At 40.4% G+C, this 19,469-nt stretch overlaps 1 protein-coding gene across 3 annotated transcripts in view; it reads left to right on the top strand.

The window, feature by feature from the left end:
• LOC111865770 (sodium/potassium/calcium exchanger Nckx30C) overlaps nt 1–19,469 on the top strand; it is a 267,900-nt gene that overhangs the window by 197,364 nt on the left and 51,067 nt on the right. The window lies entirely within an intron of this gene.

Below are 19,469 nucleotides of genomic sequence, written 5' to 3' on the forward strand. Positions count from 1 at the left end.
TAGCTCAAGCGGTTATTCGCTGGCTTCCCACCGCGGCGGCCTGGGTTCGATCCCGGGTCTGGTCAAGTGGGATTTGTGGTGGACAAAGTGGCTCTGGGGCTGGTTTTCTCCGAGTACTTCCACAAAATTCTCCATCATTATCACCCGGGGCAGGCTACAATAGGCCAATCAGCGGCCGCCGTGCCGAGTGGATCCAGCTGGACTCCACCCCCCACTAAGCGAATTAAAAAAAAATTTAAGAAACTATAAATAATGGACAATCTTATGAATTAATGATTATGAAATAAGTCGCTACAAGACGTAAGAAAAGTGGAGTAAAAGAGATTTCCTAAATTACTCTCGGACCAAAAACCCATAGGCAGATGAGACCATGTTAAGAATGGAAAGAACAGTTTTGAATTTAATAGTTATTATTTTAAAGCTTGAAGCCGGAACAGGCATTCAGAAGAGCCTAAACCGTGGTGTTGCTTATGATGATGACTATATATCATAATTTTTAAAGAAATTAATTAGTTTATATGAATGTAATTAAGTTTATGTCAGTTATAATAAATAAATAAATAAATATATATATATGTACGTGCATATGTTCGCTTCCCAGCGGGTGTACAAATTGTTCCCTTCTCCACATCGTCCAGATATCTCTGGGTCCCGCCTCTTATACAGTGGTTACCGCGGGACTCTCATAGGGGCAAATCGGCCATTCACCTTTATCTAGTTCTCCACTCCTTTCCACTGCACTGCACCGTACGTCTTCATGGTCTGGTGCTCAGTTGAACAGTGGGACATCTTTGTTTGTACATACATTTGTGGTTCAGTGTTGGAGGCGAATTTTTCCTCCTTTGGCGCTACAGCCCCAATTTGGGCCTTAACCTACCTCCATGAAACTCTCTGTTTCAGTTAGGTTTACTAGAGTTTAGACATTCGGTAGGACTCCTTGGGTAGGTGATCAGCTCGTCGCAAGGCCTCTACCTGCACACAAACTCTGAACATCCATGCCCTGAGTGGGATTCGAACCCACGATCCCGGCTTCCGAGCGAGCGAAAGCAATGCATGCTTGAGATCGCTCGGCTACCGTGACCGGCGTTGTACGTAAATACGGTCTATAATTTAAATGTTGTAATACTAAATTAAGAAATAATCATAATGTTGTTGTACATTCGGTTTCTGCTACCAGACACATAATTATGAAATAGTGTAATAATAAATTAAGCAGTAGATGTAACACTACTGAGCCTTTAGGTTCTGCTACAGAGTGGTTATTAGGGGTATGAGCTGCAAACTGTATGTAGGGTCACATAGTGTTAGTAGCTCGCAAATTATTCTTAACTTCTAACGTTTCACGAAAGTTCATGAGAATATCAGCATCAGCTAAAGTGCCGTCACACTTAAGTGTGCCAGTGCCCACTACTCTCATGTGTATGAGTTGTGGGGAACAGACTGTCAGATGTCTGAATTAATTGTAAACCCATCTTTGTGTGGGCCAGCAGCCCTCTTGAAAAGCTCACTATGCAATCGGCAGAACTCCCTTTCGGCTACATTAATGGCCTTCACTTTTTGTTCTTGATCCAAAAACGAATTTTTTACCCCTCTAAAAGCATCCTGCATGTGTGTTCAAGAGCAACATTCATTACGGAGCTCAATAATTGAGATGAATGCTTACAGCTCTTCACCGTGTCTTCAGCAACAATGTAATCGATATTGTCCCGCGCTACTGACATTTCCCAGCGGTTTACTTGTCGTTCAGCTGGTGTACACAATGCGTTCTGCTCACTGAACCGTGGACACACACGCATGCACAGCTCATGACGTAACGCACTTTCTCCAACAATGTTCATAACTGTTGTCGTATTACCTGTCCACTCACTGTGGAAGTAAAAACAAGACCTGATCATATGCCATGACGTCACCAGTTTCACAGGCTAATGAATCGGAGTAGCGGGTTCACATAAGTCTCCCGGAGAAGAGATAAAAGCACTTCTACGCTTTTGTGTACTTGTACAGCTAAATATTCCTGCAGTCTCATTTCTTCTTCTGCCTTTACGAATTCAGCAGAATTTTATGTTCCCTTTCAGAATTAATTCTCAAACTACGAATATTTAATAGATATTTTTAATATTATATTTAAGTATCCTGTTGCACTCTACACGATAAATGATATATTTTTAGGTCTACTTGGAAGGGGGATCAGCCCATCGCAAGGCCTCTACCGTCATAGGACTATACAAACACAGAAATACTTCACAGAGATACTGGGTTTTCGGACTTTGTTCATTGTCTGTATTCTGAATAACTAAGAAAAGATCACAACGTTTCGCAAACTGGATCTGTTTCCGTCCTCAGGTCCTCAGGCTAGTCCCTCTTTCTGAGGGACCCAACAGAATAGGTGTCTTCCCTCACCTGAGGACGGAAACAGATCCAGTTTGCGAAACGTTGTGTTTTTACTCACTTATTTAGAATCGGGACGATAGACAAAGTCCGAAACCCCAGTATCTCTGTGTGTTATACACCATCGTCAGAACCCCATAGTATCTACAGAAATACTTGAATGCTCCGACCACAGTGCGGCCACAGTGATGAGATGTAACCTTGAGCATAAATCGAAATGTTCTTACATCGGTGAGTCATAATATTAATATCTTCCGGAGTAACAACCCTACTGGTTTTGTAGACGAGGTTACATGGTGTCAGATATTTCTGAATGGGCAGAGCGACCATATATTTTTGTAGCACGGTGCAGCATGGATGGATATGTGATTCATGCTGAAGTAGCTTTCTGCTTTAAGACCATTACGACATTACTGTGCGTTTATTTTGCCAGAGATGTAAAACAAATTATACCAATACAATCTCCAAGCTGTATTTAAGTCACGGCGGTGAATGATGATTTGTGTTTTGGCTGATCCGTTTCGGTACATACACGGATTATTGTCACCTCTTTATGTTTATCAAGAATGAAGGCACAAACCCTTATTTCGGATTGGAGCACCAGGTGGGTAGGAAGGATGTAATGGTCAGTAGGGTTTACTTTGTGTCCGAACCAGGATAAGGATTTGACGTTTCTTACCCATGAGTACTTTCATTTTAGCTTCGTTATGGTCATTCTTCTGAGCCGTTCTAACGACAACAAAAATATTTGAACTCAGCTATTTATTTCAGTCTTTTTGACTCCCAGACTCTCATTATTTTCCCTTAGTTTTTCCCCTCGTTGCTCTGCATTTTAATTTCACACGTCATTCTTAAAGCAAGAGGGACGGATTAACGTCTGACTGTTAAGCAGAATACTATACTAAGCCCCATAAGTTTTCTCTGAAACACGAGTCTATCTCGTAGCTGCTCTTCTCTTGCAGGCCCGTGGCCCCAAGGGTCCTTCAGTATTTAATGATTGTTTTGTTAGCCTTGTAATTTCCTTATTATGAAAAATATAAAAGGAGGCTTATGAGATCACCTTGCTGTCTGTGTATCCCCCGTCCCCAAACTTCCTAAAAATCGGAAATTGTCATGTTTATGTAACTTCGAAGCCGTCTCTAGAGAAATCACCAGGAACTCTGACCACGGCATTAACTTCGCCGACAAGCGGCGGTCGCTCGGTCGGTATAGTTCACTTGAAGGCTAAAACTACGGATAGAACTATAAAGTTTATTTTGGACTCTATCGATAGTCTGGTATATATAAGACAAAAACAACACGTCAATCACGTCCAGTGATTTGAGACTAGCTTTTCTAACGGGCCCAACTGAGTAGGTCTATCTTGCCCCATCCACCTGAGGACGGAGAGAGATACAGTCTCCGTAACGTTGTGGTTTTTTGTCTTATACGTATATACCAGACGATGGATAGAGCTCAAAATAAGCCTTGTAGTTCTGTACAGCATAGACCATCGTCAGAATCCTTTAAAGTCTATTAAAACCACTGAGTTTGTTTTTTCTTTGTAATATGATAATGTATCTTTAAATTATAGGATTTGAGGACGAGGACTCGATTAAACCGGCCCAGAATTCGCAGCAGTGAAGAGATATTTTAACATAGAAACGCACGACAACCTTTTATATATTTTGGAGAAATTATAAATCGCGTGAACGAATATCGACTTCTCAAGGAAGACTTTGTTTAATGTAGCTAATTCGTTACGCCTCGGACGACTAAGCTAGAGGTCCTGTTACCATGTAACTGTATCTTACAAGTTTTAACGTGGTCTGAGCTAAGATTGTTTTAGAGGATTCTGTGACGCCGAAAGCTCGCCTCGCTGTATTTGCGCTCACGACGCAGCATCTTGAGAAACGGAGATGGGTGGTTGATTGCTGTGCTTTGCTTCTAACAACTGTAACACAATATCCCGTTGTTGAAACAGGATAAACAAGGGCCATGGATTCCACATAACCACGGCAATCTTTGTGTTCTACTTCTTTCTATGTGTTTCTACGCTCCATTCCAAAGAAACCTAACTCTTCTTTACGTGAAGTAGCAGTAGTGCTATGTGGATACATAATCCGCAAATACTCCGGAGTTCCATTTTACTGGATAAAGGCAACCACATTTACTTGAGATATGCAGAGAAACTTCGAGATGCATATTGGTACAGGGATAATATTCTAGACTTGTATTTTGGAAGAATCCAGTTTGTATATTCTGAGAGAGATTTTTCATATTTTCCTACAGAATGCTGTGGTAATACATTGAAACAGAGTAGGTCAGTGGCTTTCCAAATTATTGCCTTCTCACCACACATGATTCTCTAATTCTGTGCAACGCTATGACACCTCCTCAGATGAAACAACCTTGTTAAATACACGAGTATAAACGTTTGTATTTACGTGTTTTAAGTATTCAATAATCCGTTTATTAACGCAAACTCAGCGTCTAGTCACTAACATGTGACAATAATTTGTATAGATGTATGGTATGTTTATTTCAGCTAGTGCCCATGGCTGCACGCGTTCGTGTTCCTAACATTGTTGGAAGTAGTTCTGTTCTAGAATTCCTTGTGAACACTTTATTGCCCTACTTTCCTAAAGTATGCTCATGTGATCTCCATGTTGTCTGTGTCTGTATATGTATCTCCCATTATTAACTTTTAAATGGCTGGACCAGTCTTCATGAAACTTGGTATATCTGTCATGGCCTCTAAGCTAATCTATACGGCCTACGATATAGATCCCTCCTGTTATCCTGTGTGTCTGTATGTGCAGCGCTCCTATCGTTTGATAGGCAAAGGCTCAGTAAAATACACCACTCATTTTGTTGCTAGGCAACGACCTAGTAAAAATGTTTCCGTGGCAACGAATAAACGCAACAGTAGAATAATTGCTGGACGTGTCATTTTCTATGCGGTCCATGTCCTGACAAAGGAGAGTAACTGAGCATCTCTGTGTATCCCCCTATCGTTGGTAGTGAAATATCTGGTAAAGACGTTCCCGCGGCAACAAAGAATTGTTGGAGAACCCGTTTGCTATGTTATTCGTATCATATCAAAGGAACGTAGGCAATTAGCTTTTCACAGAAATCCTTTCTTCTTCTGTATTCTGATTAATGTCTGGTTTATTGAATATTTTGTTTAAAAGTGGATAACCACATTTCGAATGATTAAATAAAGCTGCACAATTTCAGAATATCACTAAAAGAGGGAGAGTAATATAATGTTAAGGGAAGTGAAAGTCAAAAGAACTCTTTATGCGGAACTATTGGGAAACACGTGACCAGAAGACCGATAAATAGATCGAAGGATATAAAAAATTACGAATTTTACTGACTGGCTGTAAGAATGGGGGGTGGCTGGAACTGCCTTTAAGTTGTGTCCGATGCTGGGATCAGGTATCATAGTCATAATTATTGCGTTTGATGAGAAATTAATTTTCGTTAAATGGATTCTTCTTAAGAACGCCTTTATTGGAATACTTCCCATTTATATATAACGAGTTACTCTATTGACATATGGGAACGGTATGTCAGTAGAGCCATGTTTGCATATTTTTCAATCATAAAATACTATCAAAAAGTGATGAATATTTGTGAGTTGGATTTTAATTTCGACTGCCTCTGGTTAGAACAAAACATGGAGCCGGTTATAGCAGACCTAAGGGCTGAGTGGCCTCCATGTTAATTCCGACATCTGGAAATCACATATATCAGCCACTAGTTCTCTACTTCACCCTGCTAACACCGCATTCACATTTTGTTTTCTTCATGCTTGGTTGAATATAAATCATCCAGCAGCTTTTGGCACTAAATATTATTTGAGAAGTTCTTCTTTGCTTTGCGTTCTAGTTTTACTGCCAATTCTGGCTAGCCACAGTGCAAATAGTGAATTTCCTCAGTTTGCTTTTCATGCGTCATCTTATTCATCCCTGCTTCTCGTCGCGTTTCTGAGCTGGAGATGAGTCAACTGAGGGATAACGCCGTTTTGGCACGTCTGTAGCACATAACTAAAAGCAATGTCACATAAAGCTGATAGATAAGAATGCATGAAAGAAAGGCAAATTGAAGTAGTTTATTTTCTTTCATTGAAATATCTTTTTTTTTGTGTGTGTTCCTGTCTCACAGAGTGTAGAACAGTGTGGTCCTGGAATTTGATATCAGTATTTTATAAGAACGTAGCGCATCCATCTTCAGTTTGAAATCAGTTGACCGTGAAGATGAAGGCATCAAGTTTCTCCAAATTTTAATATCCCTCTACAAGAGTACAAGATGCTGCAATCTGGAATATTTCGTTGAGATTGTGAATATTCACCATAGTGAAAACTTGTTTTTAAAAAGAAGACTACATCGGGTTCTGATCCTTGTGGCTCTGAACCCACGTCACAATATTCTTCAGAGCACGGTTGAGTGAAATCATTTCCGTAAATTATAGATCAAGTACTATTCCATTCTTAATGCATTTCGTGTTAATTACTTTTGTTACAAACACCCCCCACCGTTCCTTTATTATGAGACACATCAGTCTAGTTTAATCCTTACATGCTGTGTGCATATCTAATGTTAATTATGATATAACTATGCCATTTATTCCTGTTTCTCCAAAAGAGTTCTTTTCAAGAGTTGTCCAGAGAAAAATATGTGTGTGTCTTTGCTTTTCCTTCTTTAAAACAATTCTCCTAGTCCTTTAGAGCAAATGCTAGGATAGTGATGTGGGAACTGCCCACATTCAAGCAAGTGTGACAACGCAAGCGTCGTTGCTAAGCAACAACGAGTAAACAGCGGTTGCTAGGGAACTTGTAAACATGGTGTCCGGCAACAGCAGCAGTACTTCTAAATAGGCCGACGGCACTTTATTCCATATAATGTGGAGTCAGCTGTCACCTATTTCACCTATCATTCGGCTGTACATAATCTAAGCCACGGAAACGTCTTTAATGAGGCATAAAGTAGAAATAAAGAAAATTGATTAAGCTGTATATTTAATTCAACAACATCAGTATAATGCTGTGGCAGATTGGGCCGTTTCTAGGAGACTAATACGTAAACATGTTCCAAACAACGAATGCACAACAATAGGGCGTCCATTGATAGGCAATGTATGGGTGGACTCGCCTGACAACAATATATGATGTTCGTTGCTAAGCAGCGATGTTTTTTTTTCTGTGGGTGGTCCGTGCCGAGCCTATATATGGAGCAGTGAAGACTGTTCTTCGTCAGGAACACCTCGTTCAAGGCAGTCAAATAGTTAGTGTGTTAGTGTAATAACGAATTGTAGTTACGACGTGGAAATTATCGAATAAATCGAGTTATCAAAACGGAACCGATTATTTACTGGCGCATTACCAAGATACACGTTCCCCCCCCCCTGCACTACAGCCCCAGTGGGCCTAGGCCTACCTCCATGAACTTCTCCGTTCACTTCGGTTTTTCTAGATCTTAGACATTCGGTAGGACTCGTTGGGCGGGTGATCAGCTCGTCGCAAGGGTCGCAAGACCTCTACCTGTACACAAACACAGAAAAACGCACACAAACATCCATGTAAGATACAGGTTACAATAGAAATTCTAAGACTGTTTAGAAATCTGCATTTAAATATGCATATATTCCCTGGCCTTGACACACACACACATTTTCAGTCTGGAAGTAGTAACTGCGATAAGGGCCAGCGTAACAATACAGTTACTATGAAGAGTTCTCTCTTCTGGGATTACAAGGTCATGTAGTCCGTTGAAAGTCGACCGACGTCTGGGGGGAAAATATTCTTCCTGTAACAGGCCGTAGAGGCCCATAAGTTTGTGAGAGGTTTAGGCTCTCACATTTTCTCTAGACAATCGGCTCACAGACGGCGGTGAGTTTATCAGCCTTACATGCCGTTGGGGCAACATACTGCCTCTATATTCAGGGTTGAAGTGTAAAACAAGGAAGAAACCAGCAAAAATCATGCAACGACCAGGCTGTGCCTGACTTTTTCACACATTTCTCGGACATCCTATATTTGCTCTATACATGTGCAAAATCACAGGCCGTGTAGATAGTTCATATGTTTCATCCTTCCATATTTAGGTGGATTTTCGGATTTATTCGTCATTATTCGTGTAGATCTCATGTTGATGGCGGGATAACTGGTCTGAGCTCACTTCCGGGACCGTCACTGACCTACTTTAACTCTATGACTGCAGTTAGGTTGATAAACTCTCGTCTAAGCCATACTCAGTGTAGAACTGAAAAGCGAAGTTATTGATAAAATTAATCCCTTGCTGACATATGCCAGTTCAATGCCTATACAGTGCCAAATATATCTGGTTGCTGGAACTTCAGTTTGTGAGACTCCACGTATATTTCCGTGCGGAATTCTTAAAATCAGGGCATAAATTGAAGTCGTGCCTGTTCTCATCTTTTATCTAATTAAATTTGTTTTGGTACTGGGAGTCAACAATGAAATTTGTTAAGCAAATTTACTTTTGTTGAATTAGATCTTCGCACTGCTGTACCTGAGCGGTACGGAACCTTGGGTCATAATGTTGTGTGGTTCGTACAAAGCTCGACGTTTCAGAAGATCATATCACGCTCCCTCTGCAGTAATGAAAAATAAGCCAATAAATAAATCAGTAAGGAGTAGACAGCTATTCTGATATATTTTGGTTCCTACCAGCCTAAGAAAGCTGCGTGGACCGCTTTTGGGGCCCATGCAGACTGCTATAAGATGGGTTCTAGGGGGCTGTTTCTCCGTTGGTAAGTGGAAGGGGCGTGAGGCTTACCACTCACCTCCATGAAGTGCCGAATTTAGGAATGGTCGAGCTATATTTCCACTCCGTCACACATCTTCATGGCATGGCACTTAATTAATTAAACTCAGGAACAACCTTAACTTTTTATCTAATAAGTGAAATAAAATATTCTCTGTGTTAAACTCAACGTTTTATCAATTTTCTTTAAGAAGGATCCTTCCTACGTCTTATAATATATAGACTTATTTGATGTATACAGATTTTATCTTAAACAGATTTCGATACGATGAATGTATAATAAAATGCAAGGTACATTATTTGACAGAGTAACGTCAACTATATTTACGAAAATAGAATTTACATGTAAATTTTTAATTAAGTGTCGTTATTGCTTTCTTCTATATTTATCAGAATGTTAAGCAGCTACAATTTTCAATAATCAATTCGTTTCATTTTCGTTTCAATATTGGCGAATGAGCCTTATGTGTTCGCGTCTTCAAGAAATTAACGTAAGGGCCAGTGAGGTGTTAAAAATCGCGATGATTAATAATATTAATAGCTTTGTAAAATAGATTATAAATATTAATAACTCTCAAAAATTTGAGAAAATTTGAGCAGTAATTCCTCTCATAGTCTCTTCAGGTTTTAAGTAAATAACTTCTTTTGCCACACAGTCCTCTCTTTGGAAAAGTAGCTTCGGCATAATTGTAACCTTAAGGGACAGAAAGGCTTCTAAGAATTGTAATTACTTTCCAATTGAGGATGGTTTCAAATTGCGGAAACGAAAGAAAAATTATAGCAGAAGCAATTTATTCATAAGAAGAAATAATATGTCGAACATTTATTAGCGTTTTATTATTAGGAGCTCTTTCCATAAAATGAACAAAACTGAATCAAAAATGGAAACTTCTGTTGCTCTGTCTGTCCGCATATTTTGTCTCTGAAAATACTTTACGGATTTTCATGAGCGTTCATATTGAACATAAACAATAAAATTTGTTGGGTGTTTTATTTTGGTATCCATTTGGGTCCATCGTAAGATGCTCATTCCATAAAAATCTAGCCGGAATAAAAAGATTTCTTAAAAACCCGAGAATTTATTTCGAGAATGAGAGGCGCACGCAGGCCAAGCCCTCTTCTTTTCGTCCAGCGGCAGTATTCTGGATGATTACCCTTCAGAACTGTTCACAAGTTTTGGTCAGTCCCCTCTCCTAGGCCCCTCCGTGACTACTCCCTTCCGCATGCTTTCCAACTCGTCAGCCACGGTTACTCCACATTCTGACTGAATATAACCTGTGAAGTTTCATCGTACACCAAGAATCGGTAGGCACGTTGATCTACTATCTTTAGGTCATGCCAGAAAGTTGAACCGCCGCAAAGAGGAACGGCCGTCAAAGTTTCTGTGGTTGGTGTCCCCATTAAACAGTTGAACAGGTCTCTCAATCCCATGGGGTAGGGGGGGGGATGGAAAGTGAACGGCTTAATTCGTTAATTCTCTTGTCATACAAAGGAACAGTCATCAACTTTATGCACGCATCTGTTATACATGAAGCATATCATGAGCCAACACAAATAAATTAACATTTACGGGTAACCATTTGCAGAGGAAACCCTGGAAGTACTAATGAGGATTTGTGGTAAGCTTAGAAGCACCGGTATCTCCGCAGGAAAATCTTATTTAAGTTAACTTTGACTTTAGTTGATCTAAACTTAATTTTTTTTTAATTACGTCAATTTACAATCTACTTGACCACTGTAAGTAATAAGTAAATGCGATGGGTGTTTATGTCGTGAAGGCGGCAGCTGCCCAGTGGCAGTACTCTACCTTTTAGTTACATAAGTCTTCTGGCCAGGTTGTCCTCAGTCGTCTTGCTGCTGGGTGCGGTTTCGTTAATTCAACGATTAGCGGGTTCTCGTGTCCTGTTATCCGAGTACGGTGTCTGGTGGCATGTTTTCTGATCTCTTCCGTGATGAGGGGTATGTTGAGATCGCTGTGGATAGTTCCGTTTGTTACGTACCATGGTGCGCCTGTGATTCTTCGTAGTGTTTTCGATTGGAATGTTTGGAGGATTTTGGTATTGGATGGTCGAGCGCAGCCCCACAGCTCGATGCCATAGGTCCATATAAGTTTTAAGAGTGCCTTGTATAACAGGGTTCTGTTCTCCAGGGACAATTGCGAGCGTAGTTTATTTTTATTTTTTTTTCTTGGCACAAGAACACATGTTAAGCTTTTCAGTTTCTTGAAATTACAGTTCATGTGGCTAGTGTATTTAAACACCCTATTATACGCGGTGCCGGTCACGGTAACCCAGCGGTCTAAGGCATGCACTGTCTTCGCTCGCTCGGAAGCCGGGATCGTGGGTTCGAATCCCACTCAGGACATGGATGTTTGTGTGCGTTTTTCTGTGTTTGTCTACAGGTAGAGGCCTTGCGACGAGCNACCATGGTGCGCCTGTGATTCTTCGTAGTGTTTTCGATTGGAATGTTTGGAGGATTTTGGTATTGGATGGTCGAGCGCAGCCCCACAGCTCGATGCCATAGGTCCATATAGGTTTTAAGAGTGCCACTATGCTACAAGCCGGAAGGCCGTTAGTTTGAGTACCGATGAGGTGGTTTTTTCAATTTACCTAATATTTCCAGCAGCACTATCGCCCTGGGATCGACTCAACCTCTAACACAAATGAGTACCCGGGGTAAAGGGAGTCTGCGTGTAAGGCTGACAACCTCACCGCCATCTGTGAGCCGATTGTCTAGATAATGTGAGAGCCTCGACGTCTCTCAACCCTATGGGCCCTCACGGTCTCTTAGAGGGATAGCTTTACCTTTTATTATATCCTATCGAAAGAGAGGTGTAATGTAATGGTGTAACTTGCAGACAATAGACGTGGGTATCAGTGGTATGTAAACAGGTGTGCAGAATGGGAGAAGCATGTAAAAGAAAATTCTTTCTTTACTCTGTGTGCTACACTATGGGAAAGTCAAGATCTGCAGGGAGCGAGAGTAGAGAGCATTATGATTGATTGATTGATGAGATGCAGCTCTTGCGACGTTTCAGACATTGCGACAGTGTATGTAAGCACCACAAGACTATGACAAGGGACAGGTGTGTGTTCATTTCACTCTAAAATGTTTGTGGTGCTTCTGAGACGCTACAGTCTACATTTCACTGATTCTATTTTTAATTTAAGAAAAATTTCTTACGTACATATAAATGTTTTTAGTTCAAGCAGTGTATGTATGTATGTATGTACGTAAGTATGCAGAGCTGAACCACTAAGCACTTTGCACAAGCACAAATTAGAAAACCTTGTTCCCAACAATTCCTCTGCTGTTGCTTGCTTATCATTTGCGGTGGAAAATTGTTTGCCGAGCCGTCGCCTAACAGTGGACTTCTCCTCTGGCTCCACTATTTCAGCCTTCAGACTTCATGTCACATTGCTCCCTCCTTAAGGTTATTCGTCCCGAATGGCCTACAGGCGTACCGCCATTTCCTTTCCAGTGTTTGTGCTTGAGACTTCTGTTTGGTTTTACCTTCCTCCCCGTTGATCGGCTTTGTGAAGTGTTTACTGTCTAACGGCTCCGCTACTCCATCCGTAAGGCAGCTCGTCCGGAGCGGCTCCCTGATAAGGTGACCTTAAAGTCAAAATACATATTTGCGAGTATTAAGCTACTTTATGAAATATGTAATAATTGTATTTAAGGCTGTGTGAGACGGTATATGCACGCATATTACAAGTGCATTTTAAAACTTGAAATATGCTAAAATACGAAAGAAATGTCAGGAATGAGAGTTTAAAACTTAGTTGTTTATACATGGTTAGGTAAATATTTACACTGAAGAATGTAAGTACCCTAAGATCGATAACATAGTAGAAAAACTGTGATCACTAGCCCGTGCAGGAAGAAGAGGGAGAACAATATAACACGCTGAAGGCAGGTGGTCGAGGATATCGCGGGATTACAGGCTTAGAGAGTGAGGAGTAACCGGAGATATTGTAAAGGGGATTCTGAGGTCAGTAGAGGCAATAACTTACCCAGTGTGTGAATACAAGGAGAACAAGGAGAGGGAGTGAGAAATACGTCCAACATATGTTTGCTGAGAATATTTGGACCGAAGAGAGATGAAGTGACAGGCTGGAGAAAACTGCACAATGAGCTTCATAACATGTACTCTTCTCCAAGTATAATTAGAATGATCAAGTCAAGGAAAATGAAGTGGGCAGGGCATGTAGCACTAATGGGGAGAAGAGGAATGCATATAAGTTATTAGTGGGAAAGCCAGGAGGAAGTAGACCATTGGGAAGACCAAAGCGTAGGTGGGTGGACAATATTAAAATGGATCTTAGAGATATAGGATGGGATGGTATGGATTGGATTGGATTGATCTGGCTCAGGATAGGAACCAGTGGATGGCTCTTGTGAACACGGTAATGAACCTTCGAGTTCCATAAATGCTGGGAAATTCTTGAGTAGCTGCAGAATTGGCGGCTCCTCCAGAAGGGCTCAGCTCCATGAGTAAGTAAGTAATATGTTTATTACAATTTATGCATTACTATTACATGGGTTCCGGAATTGTAAAGTCTAATATGAGTCCAGTGCTCCATTTATGATTGAGTTGCTCTCTTTTTCAATCCCTATACAGCTGATGCATTATGCACCAGTTCTTTTTTTATCTTTCAAACGCAGAATATATTATCAGACAACAACTGAAAACAATATCTTTTACGTCTTGTGTCATCCTTGCAAGAATAATATTACGTAGACTTTTATTAGATATTAATAAATGGAATTCCTTTGAAATTAGTAGTCAGTTTCGTGGTTTGTTTTGTAGAGTCACAATAACAAACGCATTATATTCCAGCGGCTAGAAAGGAGGAAAGAAATGGATAACAAATAAGTGAAGATGCATATGAAAAGGAATTTGGGAGGTAGGAGGGAAACGAAGAAGAAATAAAGAAGGAAACAAACGAATAAATAAAGAGAGAAAAGGAAAATAATGGCAGATTGATAGGAAATTGTACCAAAATGTGGACATGTAAAAAGAAAGAAGCATTTAACAAAGATGTACAGTGTACAAATTATTTTATTATTTAAATTTGCCATCAAAATTAACTGGAAATACATATTAATATTTCGTATTAAAAGTTAATTTGAAATGAATTCGGAATGTCATATCTTTTATAACGTGGTATGTCCTACCTACAATTAAACAGACTGTGAACACTGTATATTCCGAAAGGATCCCCCAAAATAAATTTCTGGTGTTGAGGTAACGTTCTAGATTAGTCTTCGGGAAGTAGCTGAGTAGAGTCCTGGGCCAGGACTTCGCTATCCTGATGTAAGCTTTTCGTGGTTTCCGTGTCCTTCCGGGCAAATGCTGGAATTGTACCTCGATTAGGCTACGATTGTTTCCTTCCTAATCCCTTACACTCCATTATTCAGCAATCATGTCAGTCGAAGCTTTATGGTCTAGGTACTGAGAACGTTATGCAATAAGCCGCAAGAAATACATTCCACAGCAAGGATGACTGTAAAGTTGTAGAATAGCATACAGTGGAAAGCTTGCGCCGTGAGTTGCGGCAACTTCTCCGACAGCCGTGTGGCGCGTCAATCGAAGAAGAGGGAAATGGAGTGAACAGTGGTTTCGATGGCGGATGTGTATATGTAATATGGGGTTTGCGCATCGGGAAAACTGCTACTGTTCTCGTTTCGTCAATATGCGGTTTGTGGTGGGGTAGGTCGGGTCGCTCTTCGCATCAGTGTTTGTGCTTGCCAGTAGAGAAACCTAGCGACAAGCAATACCAATATGAAAGCATACATTTTATTTTCACACATTTCAACTTACAACAGGACAAGAAAATGTACGTTGGTGCAACGATATTTTGAGACATGAGCTGCAAATATATTAAATGTCCCCTTTGTAAGTTCTGTGAACAAAGTATATACTTACTTGTGGAGCTGAGCCCTTCTTGAGGAGCCGACAATTCTGCAGCTACTCAAGAATTTCCCAGCATTTTATGGAAACCGAAGGTTCATTACCGTGTTCACAAGGGCCCTCCACTTGTCCCTATCCTGAGCCAGATCAATCCAATCTATACCATTCCAACGTCTCACTCTAAGATCCATTTTAATATTGTCCACCCACCTACGCTTTGGTCTTCACAGTGGCCTATTTCCTCCTGGCTTTCCCACCAATATCCTATATGCATTTCTCTACTCCCCATTAGTGCTACATGTCCTGCCCACTTCACTATCCTTGACTTCATCAATCTAATTATACTTGGAGAAGAGAAGTTATGAAGCTCTTCATTATGCAGTTTTCTCCAACCTCCTGTCACTTCATCTTAAGTTTTGCTGTTTTGACCCGCATACATGATGATGTTTTTTTCTGCTTTAATCAGACGCTCAAATTATAGTGAAAGTAGGCGATTGTACATTGATGATGAAAATATGGCAGGATTCACGGCGAATTTCCTATAGGCTACTTCCGAATCAGGTCTCGGAGTAGGAAATACAACTGAACACTTTGTTGTATTTTGAAGTGTATAACCACCGTCCTACTGCGTAGAATATAAAGAATAATTGAAAGGCTGTAGCGGACTGGTAAATCCTATATTCGATGGAAATGAGACAGATAAAAAAGCCAGAGAAGCTTAACGTTTCGGTCATATTTGTGTATCGGTAAAATAATTTGTGATACTTCATATACCGGGTACATATATTTGCAAAACGTAGTTGTGCACATGTGATCACGGTAATTTCAGTTATTTATTTATATGCTTACTCAACAGTCAAAAAAGGCCAGTTACAAAGTAAGCATGAGCAAAAGGAGACAAATGAAACAGACACATGCACACAAATAAAAGACGGAACAAGGCAACTTATATCATTTAGGGAAAAATAACTCAGTGCAATAACACTAACCATTATGAGATGAGAAACAAATATATTTGCATACATTCTTAATGAACCCAGTCACTATTTTAATAATTAATAATTAATTAATAATTAATTTCTGGGTTTCTGGACTTTGTCCATCGTCCGGTGTTCGAAAAACTAGAGAACACAACGTTTCGGAAACTGGATCTGTTGCCATCCTCAGAGTAGTAGAGACACCTACACGGTTGGGTCCCATAGAAAGAGCTAAACTCAATCACCGGACCACTGGTTAGCTCGTTCTAAGGCACCCAACAGAGTAGGTGTATCCAACCCACTTGAGGACGGAAACAGATCCAGTTTCCAAAACAATGTATTCTCTAGTTTTTGGAATACCGGACGATGGACAAAATCCAAAACCCCATTAATTCTAAGGCCTAAAATCAACACTAGCAGCTGAAAATATCCAGCAGAAGGACAGTTTTTACCTGAGGAACAGACATTGGACAAAGAAGTCTCCGATATACCGAGCAGGAACTCGAAGGTAGCAGTTTCCAATATATAAGAATAATATTCAGAATCAAGAATGAAGGCAAAATTGATTGAGGGAGAGTGAATTATCTTAACTAAAGTGAGCAATTTCAACTGGTCTAAGTGTTAAAAATGGTGGTGATAATTCAATTCAATTTGCGTTTATTTACGTACAAAATTAAGAGCACAGTAGCCAATTACAAAGTTAGCATGAGTACACAGAAATACACACAAATAACTAAAGAGCAAAATACAAAATACGAAATCTATATAATAGCAATAAATTAATAACAATTCCAAGAAAAACTGAAATTATCTTTAACAGGCGAGAAAAATAAAATAAGTAAATTTCCAATAGTTAAGCCATTTGTGGCGAGAAAGGAAAATGCATGTACATACACACATAGAAGTTAATAATAATAATAATAATAATAATAATAATACTCTATACTTAGTCCTATGTACTTGTATTAATACTGGAGCTGGGGAAAGGCCGGGCCATAGCTCAAGCGGTTAGTAGCTGGCTTCGCACCGCGACGGCCCAGGTTCGATCTCGGGTCTGGTCAAGTGAGATTTGTGGTGAACAAAGTGGCGCTGGGGCGGTGTTTGTCCGAGTACTTCGGTTTCCCCTGCCGATCTTCATTCCACCAGATTCTCCATCATCATACTCACCCGGGGCAGGTACAATAGGCCAATCAGTGGCCGCCGTGCCGAGTGGACCCAGTTGGACTCCACCCTCCACTAGTACTGGAGCTGAAAATTTAAAGGACAAACTTTAGCAATGTTCGCCTCTCTGCAACGTTTAATCTTCTAAGAACAAATACACGTATTTCTACACCCTTTCTGTCCTAAACACTTTTTCTGCGAAGTTCGTAATGCCGTACATTTATAAATCGCCTCATTGCAGACGTTATTTGTAAAAAAAAAACAGAGTTGCCTATTTCTGTGCATGAATGCATATTTTGCAGTAGTGCTGTATCAAAATGTTCATATTGATTTATCAACCATGTGCCCTAAAGGTATTCATACCCATACATTCCGATATCAATGGAAACAAGCAGGCCCTAACTGTATTGAATGGTCACGCACTGAGCTTTTGTATATAAATGATTATAGTACACCATAAAGCTATGTGTTTCCATGCAAGAGGGGCACAGAGTAATAATCAGAATATTAATTCAACACGTGTTCAAATGTAAGCAACACATAGAAAATCGTTCTCGTACGTAAAATTCTACTGCCACCCTTCCCTTCGTCTTCATCTGCTTGAGTCTTACAGACGATTGGAGCTTGGGAATGCTCAGAAGAACAAGGTCTATAAAATTCATATTTGGGCAAGTGGTAGGACGTTCTTGAATGCGGGCTGTTACCATAGTACCGTTATGAGAACGAACCCGTTGCATCGCTATAAACTTATGTTATGGATGTGTCTGTTTCGAATAACAGTAGTATACAGGCTATTTTGACCAGGAATTTTTATAATCTTCCTCTTCTCCAACCGAATAAAACATTGAAATAAGTTGCGTCAGTCTCCTTCCAAACTTCCGCCGTTCATGATTGCCCTATTAAGCTGGACGACAGTAATACCATCTGTGTCTGAGGTGCCATTTTACTAAAAATCGATTGATCACAGATAAATATTTTTACAGCTGTTGAGCCACGTGGCCATAAGAAGGCATTTAAGTCAGTATGACCCATATTTTTATTCTTCTTTGGACTAGAGTCCGAGTCGAGTCTTTGTCCAGTATATAATAGAATTTTTATATTGATTGAATGCAATGAAGTCTTGAATGAAATTCCAACGTTTCGGAGAGGGTCTCTGCCTCTATCATCAAAAGCTCTCAGTCTAAATTTCCTGTTACAGAAAAGAATACGGTGACGTCTAGAAGTGTCCGGAAACGCTTGGATTTAACCACCACTCCACGTAACAGTGAGCTTTCGCATGTCAAGTTTTATGGCTTCTCCCCTTGTTTGAGAAAACTTTTATTATCCATTACATTTTAAACTTTCCCTTCCGCCTAACCGGCTTACATGACCTATAGGATCGTGATTTTTATGAGGAAGCAGCCGTTTTACGTCTTAAGACTGTGAGCTCAACTGACTGTTGCATTACGAAACTTTGCACGAACTGCAATAGATAAACGCAAAATGGGGGAGGGCTACCTAACTCCCGTAAGTTTCATGCCTAAAATTACTGAAGATATTCTGATAGAATTTGCTTCGATATCTTGTAACTTAAGCAGAATATATCACTAAAGGTTGCAAGGGCCAGCAGTTAGGCTGTATGTACGTACATACAGGGTGTTTCACGACTTTAGGGCATAACTGCAGGATGTGATTTCCTAGGTCTTTGTGATCAAAAAATTTCATATAAACATGTGTCCGATTTTGGACGGTTACGGATTTATGACCGTTTTTTCATTCCCGTACACGCCCTCGTGTGAACCGCGTCTATCATCTGGCAGTCGCTATTTTTAGCCAGCTACAGACAGAGCGTTCTCGTTATCTCGACAATTGAGAGGTACCTAAGGCGTGGTGGGTTGGTATGTTCGGCCACGGCTAGTGTGGTAGCCACTGGTGTTCAGAACAGTTCTCATCTCGGTGCGTCTGTTACGTTCACGATGCCATTTACATTTTCATTTGAGGAGTATGCAGATATGATTTATGTGTACGGGTTTTGTGACGGTAACTCAGTTCTTGCCTTAGCTGAATATCAGCAACGGTTTCCGAATCGTAGAATACCGAACCGGAGAGTGTTTAGTGGAGTTTACCAGGCATTGCGAGATACCGGTAGACTTCCCGGCGTTCGTATTGCCGCCGAGCGTGGTGTTAATGAAGGCGTCAATGAAGAAGGCATTGTTCGTATGGTACACCGCAGTCCATGTACGAGTACGCGAAGAATTGCCAGACAGGGCTCC

Source organism: Cryptotermes secundus, unplaced genomic scaffold, assembly GCF_002891405.2.
Source record: "Cryptotermes secundus unplaced genomic scaffold, Csec_1.0 scaffold612, whole genome shotgun sequence".
Classification (NCBI taxonomy): Eukaryota; Metazoa; Arthropoda; class Insecta; order Blattodea; family Kalotermitidae; genus Cryptotermes; species Cryptotermes secundus.